This window comes from Glycine soja, chromosome 6, assembly GCF_004193775.1.
Source record: "Glycine soja cultivar W05 chromosome 6, ASM419377v2, whole genome shotgun sequence".
Taxonomy (NCBI): Eukaryota; Viridiplantae; Streptophyta; class Magnoliopsida; order Fabales; family Fabaceae; genus Glycine; species Glycine soja.
In genome coordinates this window covers 38,074,806-38,081,980 of record NC_041007.1, presented here as the reverse complement: position 1 = coordinate 38,081,980, position 7,175 = coordinate 38,074,806, and the positions used below count along the sequence as shown (strand labels likewise).

Genomic DNA, 7,175 nt, shown 5'->3' with positions numbered 1-7,175 from the left:
CAGTTCTTCTTCAGAACACTCCACTTCTAAATTGGTTCATATAAGATTGTCCATTAATGAAGTGCAAAACCATGTTCAATCTTACGCTAGTCCAGACAAGCTATATTCCAGACCAATATTCTTGAACGCCTTCCAAATACCAAATTGACATTATGACTTGATCAAAATTCACAACTGGGAAGAAATATAAACAGCACAACTAATGATAACAAAACGAGTTATTAACTAGATATAAACCTCTGACATCTAAGCTTCTTCCAAGTCCCTTAAAAACCTGTAAATTCTAATATAAAAACACCTGTTACTAAGAAATCCAGATTGTTACCTAGTGCAGAGCAAGTTGAATGTTTTTGCAGTTAACTAAAGGACCTTGAAGATAGTGCACCTTTACTAATGTGTTCCCAAAATGAAGCTTGTCCTACCTTGTTAAATTTCTAATATAATTTGTCACATAAGCCGTGTCACATTACATTGTAGAGAATTGAAATAATTTTCTGCATCAATTTAATAAATAGTCAGTGCTATAAACTAAGAAGTTTGTCACTGTTATTGTGACTTCATTAAATATAACATTATTTAGCAACCAGGCAACAATGTAGTTGCATCACTAATCACGATAGCACCAAGTTACATCTAGAAATTCAAAAATAAGATACAAAGAAAAGTTTATTTTTAATAGCACAAACCTTCCCTGTTGAAAATGATTTCCAACAAACCTTCCTTGTTTCCCCAATTGTATCGAATTGTTAATGCTTTATATTTACGACTAGTTATATTTGACCCTTGCAAAAGCATTTGTTATGATTATAAGCATGACCAAGGCCAAGGTATTTTTCTTGACTTTAGTGAGGCGAAGGTTAGCTCCAAAGGTGGAAATATAGTTGGATAATACTATTATGTATTTGTGGATCACCCTAAATTTTTTCAATTGGTGTGGATCACCCTAAATTTAGCAACCGTATTCGACCAAGCATGTGAGCTCTAATTAGTTATACCATTCATGTATGGCTCACATGGCTGAAAATACTTTGAAACTTAATATCTTCCATATTAATCTTTGTATTTCCTATCATAAAGAATCTAGCTGGGACTATATATTTAAATAATTAAAATTTCTTATACATGAAGTTGCATAGGAATGTCTTGGTCACACATTAATTATTACGAAAATTGTTAGTTGTTATAGAGATGTATACAAAGATATAATAACTAGCTAGATTTCAGGCCTGCAAATAGATAGACCATGGCCAGCTTTCTTCATGATATAAAGTGGACGTGGCATCTATAGTAATTGGAAATATTCAGTTTGTTTTAAAATTCACTCTCAGGATGAAAAAAGAACAAAATTTTGCTTTCCAACCATATATGTAACAGTAAAAAGGAAAAATATCGAAGTCAATAAAAATTATAAATAAATAAAATATTCAAGGTTGTAGTCAGTTTATTCCATATAATTAAGGTGATTCATATGGCCCTAAACACGTGTAGGAGTACAAGTAACATCTCATATACATATTCTTGCAACGGAAAGTTAGATATAAAACCAAAAGGCATTATAGATTGTTCCTTATAATCAGACTATTACTACATATAATCAAGTTTTTAATTGACGAAAAAAATAACATTCAACTATATTTCATGTAGGAATTAGTTAAAACTATGGTAAAAAATATGTTAAAAGGAAAAAAATTGTCCCATTTTATCATGCTATACCAACAATGATGTGGTTAAGGTGATGCAGAGGGGTTAAATTGAGCTGTGATAACATACTCAAGCATCCAAATCAAGGACTTAAGACTCAAGAATGAAAACTCTCGAGCACACAGTATAAGTCCTAACCAAAGCTTGCTCTTCTTGACATTAATTATTGGCAAATTTTTATTATGTTAGCATGCTAGAATCTAAAAATATGAAAGGACTGCTCAGCACAGGCTTGCTAGACTCCTAAAACAATTGAACAAAATTTGCTACTATTTTTCCATGGGTTATTTCAAAGGGAAAGTTTAGGAGTCGATAAAATAAGAGAAGAATCAGAATACATAATTCAAATCATAAAATAAGAAAGTGAATATGCAAACTATGCAAATATCCTTCCATGTTCCATTAGAAATTATTTCATCAGAAATTATAATATTTTTGTGATATCAAATGATCTGAATTTTTCTTATCTTTTTTAAAATGAATTCTCAGATAAGTATACAGTAGTCCAAACAGGAAGGAAAAAAAATTTATGCAGTTCAAAAATTATAAAGTGGTTATGGCAAAGTAGTCCAAACAGGAAGGAAAAAAGTATGCAGTAAAGTGTACACATAAATAACCACTTGAACTTGTGGGACAATTTCCTATTCATAAATCAGCAAGTAAGTGAATCTGAGTGTTCTTCAATATGTTGGAGAAAACTGTAATTTCAGAATGGATTCACAAAGTGTCTTCAAATCAATGGGAGAAAATTACTACTTAACAAGGGGAAATTAAAAATTAAATTCTAAGGATTGGCCTGTATCTTATAAATTTTTTAAAGAACCTACATAGATGATACTTTCCAAAGCCACGTTTGAGGCAGAAGGCGGATTGGAGATCCCATGTGTGTTGGCACGTGCAGAAGATGCACTTGACATCAATCTTCCTTCTCCACCGACAACGTATCTGACCTAGTCACTGGCTTGGATTTGGGAAAAAAAAGAGTAATTTGGAACACAATGACAAGTGAAATTTGTCAGTCAACTAGGTTATACGATAAAACCCAAATTCACATTACACATAAGTGAAATGTACTATGAATTAATAAGAAGCATGTAAGCTCCATAAATCGAGTTCCTACAATAACATAACATAAAACTAAACCACCGAAAATGGGAAGGAGATAAAAGAAACAACAATAATAAAAATAAGCACTACTAGAAAAAGCGATTTTAACATTGGTTATTAAGGATATTCATCATCGATTTATAACAAATATTGAAACTACCAATATTAAAAGTATCAATGTTAACATTGATTATAAATACCAATGTTAATATACACGGCACAATATCAATTTTCTTAAAAACTAACGTGATATTATAAGAAATAAATAAAATAATGTAAAAACATGCTAAAACCGATGTTGTAGTTGACTGACAAAATAATTTTGTAGTTCAAAAACCATAAAGTTGGTTTTAAAAAAAAAACCAATGTTGTGACTGAATGACAACATCGGTTTTTGTAAGACCTGATATTTTTTTGGTAAACAACATTGGTTTTTATGGTTCAAAACCAACATTGGCTTTGATGAAAATTGATGTTGTTGTTTATTCAACAATATGACTTTTTTATGAAAACCGATGTTATTATTGGGTGAACAACATCAGTTTTTTTCTTAAATCGATGTTGTTTTTTGGATTTTTTTAATATGATATCTATTTTTTTAATATTATCCAAACCTGCAAAATTCAGAGAGTTTCAGACAGCCCGACTTTTCGACAGTTTCAAGCAGTTCAGATTTATATATTGTATAATTGAATAAATTACAATCAATTAAAAGAAATAAGTCAAGTAATGAAAACAATAATGTCAATCCATAAAATCATTTGTAACCTAATATAATTTATCATAACTCTACAATTGAAAAATTATTTAAAGAACTAGTGTTTCATTTTTAACTTTCACATAATATCTTGTCCATTGAATTTACATAAAAATAACATTCATACCTGTGATGATGGTGAGTGTAATATCCAACAAGAAATGACATGATCACGATGCAAAACAAGAAAATAAAAATTACCTACAAATTACATTGAACATTGAAGATTAGATGTCTCCATCATCTATGTATGCTAACGGATAGATATGAGAAGCAACGTGTATACTACCATCAATATCTGCTAATATGTAAATATCAGTCTTATCAGAAATATTAGGCAGAAAATATAATTTCCTTTCATTTACATAATTGTAAGCAAGGACCACAGTTGGCATAATCATTACTATGCTTTTTGGTTATTTTACTCACAACATGGAAAAGCAACTTGATTGTGATAACAATAACCCTGTTCCAAGTCCCAAAAGTAACTTGGCCTACGAAAACAATAACCTTGTCCCAAGTCCCAACTAACTAACCTCCTGATAACATGATGCATATTCCCTCTACTCATCTTGTGATGTATGGTAAATAAATACAAAAAGTAAAAAGTAACAAATAAAATTCTGCATGAATCTATATAAATAAACCGTTGTATTACACCAATCTACCTCCAAACAGAATTCTACTCATAAATCACTTCAATAGTTTTTTTACAAATGAGAGATAAATGAAACTTTACAAATTGTATTTCATTCACTTACTAAATTTTGTTACAATTGTAATATTTATATAGTGCTGAATAGAGAAACCACTAGTTACTATCTAACTACACTCCAATAAAGACCAACAAATATCCTTATTGATATTGGGAAAAATTAAATCTCACAAACAACACACATTCACGTATACAGAGGAAGAGTTTCTTTTTAATTCATTCACTCTATTGCATTCATATATTTGATGTGATACAGGAAGGTGTCTTTTATAGGAAAATTATAACAATAAAATATAATAAAACTTAGTGCCTAAGAATTGTCAATGATGGTGCCATGCATTAGTAAAACTATCTCTAGTAAAATCTAGATAATGCATTACACTAACCCTGTGTTTGGATGGGAAAATTTAACCAGGTAAAGTATTTTAATAGAGATATTAAATTGTCTTTCAATAATCTAATATGTTTGGATGAGGTATTTTAAAAGTAATTAAAATGCTGTTATTTTTACAAAGTATTTTAATATAGTAATTTGAGAGAATTTGAAATTCTCATTAAAAAGCAAAGAAATTAAAATTCCTTCCCGTATCCCTCTCTCAGCACACCACACACCACGAGCTCTCTCTCTCTCATCGCACACGCACACCACGAGCTCTCTCTCTCCCTCTCAGCACACCATCACAAGCTCTCTCTCTTTCCCTCTCAACAGCGTCACGAGCTACCACTCCCTCTCCGTGACTTTTCTTCCTCTCGCTAGTAAGTTCCTCTCTCCCTCGCTCATCTCTGTTTTTTTTTTCTTTTTTCAAGTTTATGTTTGTTTGATTTTGATTTCATTTTTGTAGTTATAAGGGTTGCTTGATTTTTTTTATTTATGTTTCGTTTTCTATTTTATTTATTTTGTTTCCGTGATTTTGATATGTTGGTGGGTGTGAATTGAATGGATTTGGAGTTGAGATAGATTCTGAGCACCATATGTTTGTGAATATGCATCAAAGAGAAATAGAGAAACAAATCTATTTAAATTTCTTGAACTGTATGATTTTCTGGGGGTTCAAGGGAATTGGTTTATTTGGAATTTTGGTTATTTGTTGATGGGGTTCAAGGGATTACATGCTTACAAGTATTTTAATATGCACAGATTTGATCCAACTAGTTTCAAGACAATCTTTTTTAGTCAAAACCAATTCAGGAAAGCTTTCTTTCATCACTTGGAGGAGTCTGTCAGCACCACCAAGGAATTGAGCATTATAAGATGTTGTGATAGTTCTCTCAGTTTTGTTCCCAACAGTGGCTAGTTGAATTATGACTCTGATGAAGAGATCCTCATCAATATAGGGTGCCACTTCCTGCCATCAGTGGAGAATCCTGGTTGCATCTTGCTCTAGGCTCCTTGTAATTGTGAAAACTGTGACAGTTTCTGGCACAGGAACAAGCTTTATTTCCACCAAAGAAGGATACCAAAGCTTGCTCCTCCACCTCCCCTAATAGCCCAAAAGAGATCTTCCCCCACGGCTTCCCTATCAAGGATTTGGCCATTTGCATCAACTATTCTTGCATCTAGGACATTGTCAGCTCCAAGGCCATACTTTCTCATCATGGATCCATATGCACCTCCCGTGATGTGCCCTCCAACACCTAAAATTGTGCAAAGGCCTGCAGGGAAACCATGAACCAAACTTTTCTCATATATTTTGTAATAGACCTCCCCAATAGTGGCACCGACTTGAATCCAAGCAGTGTTGTCTTCTATATCAACGTTGACAGCGCGAAGCTTGGACAAATCAACAATTATGAAATGGGTCTCAACTTCAGAAACATATGAGAGTCCTTCATAATCATGGCCACCGCTACGAATTCTCAGATGAATTCCAAGTTTCTTTGAGCAAGTCACTGCCACTTGGACATGTTAATCGGTCGAGGGTGTGAATATAAGCTCAGGTTTTGGCACTGAGGGCACCAAATACCTTAGGTTCTGTGTAGAGGATTCAAGGATCTTGTTGAATGATGCATTTTGTGGAGTGTAAATTGATGCATAAAATGAAGCTGCTTTGTCTGAATAGAAGCTGAGACATTGGACAAAGTTTTCTTCAAATGAAGCTGAAGCTGCCATTGAAACTGATAATAGGAGGATTAAAGTTGCTAAGTTTGAGCTTGGTGACACCATGGTTTTGTGTTCTGAGGTTTTGGTTCCAATTTTTTGTGCTTAAGGAGGCTACCACAAATGTTATATTTATATGACCATAATGTGCTATGGTCACAATGTGTTACACAATAGTTTACGTATAATTGAGCTAAGACAAACATCATAATACAGATGAAGAGTGTTGGCATTATCTTGTGGCTAATGTTCTATTCTTAATTATGACATTGTGAAACATGAGCTTTCTGATCTATCTTTGATTACAAGAACATCGACCCCTTTTCACATTTAACATAATCTGAAAGGACTTCTCTATGCTTCATAGTTGCTAAAAAGAATGGTATAAGCAAACCAACTGTCTTCAATGGCCCCACTAGTTTTATAACATTTTTGAATAACGAGATAAGCTTGTCTCTATTCTTGCAGCATCATATATATGAGCATGCAACAAGTAAAGGAAATTCTGCATTTTTTTTAATTAATTGTTCCATATTCCATGATAATTAATTCATTTCATGGCTTTGTAGTGGGGATAATTAATTGTTCCATATTCCATGATAATTAATTCATTTCATTCATCTTTTAATTTTGCAGTATTGTTTAATCCAAGTTTTTTTGTGTTACTACAAGAATATTGTATAAGATTCAAAATTGTTTAACATTAAAATTATTTTGATTATTTAATTATTAAATATTTAAAAAATTTATTATTATATATTTTATAACATTAAATTTATTTTGAATATTTAACTATT

The 7,175-nt window shown here is 32.0% G+C and overlaps 1 pseudogene; it reads right to left on the bottom strand.

Moving 5' to 3' along the window:
- Nucleotides 1-5,386: 5,386 nt before the first annotated feature.
- LOC114416196 lies at nt 5,387-6,468 on the bottom strand (annotated as a pseudogene).
- Nucleotides 6,469-7,175: the final 707 nt, after the last annotated feature.